This window comes from Fukomys damarensis, unplaced genomic scaffold (genome assembly GCF_012274545.1).
Source record: "Fukomys damarensis isolate Sample0158 unplaced genomic scaffold, DMR_v1.0_HiC HiC_scaffold_25, whole genome shotgun sequence".
Lineage (NCBI taxonomy): Eukaryota > Metazoa > Chordata > Mammalia > Rodentia > Bathyergidae > Fukomys > Fukomys damarensis.
The window spans coordinates 5,367,162-5,367,443 of NW_022900937.1; positions in this window are offsets into that span (position 1 = coordinate 5,367,162).

Genomic DNA, 282 nt, shown 5'->3' on the forward strand with positions numbered 1-282 from the left:
GACTGCTTTGATGATGTACCATAAGCAAACGTCCCCAGACGAAGCAACCCCTTTGCTGCGGCCACATAAAGTGCTTGCTCCAAGCAGGAAGGATGCACTGGAAATTAAGGGTCAGAAAGAGAGGGAAACAAAAGTGTGATCCAAGAGGTCTCGTAGCTACACTGATGTGCAAACGACCCACAGCGCCTAGGAGGACAGAAGCTGTTCCATGAGACTGGCGGGGAAACTGAAGCCCGCGCACGAGGCCGAGAGAGGTCAGGGCAGGACTGCAGCCCTCCCCGC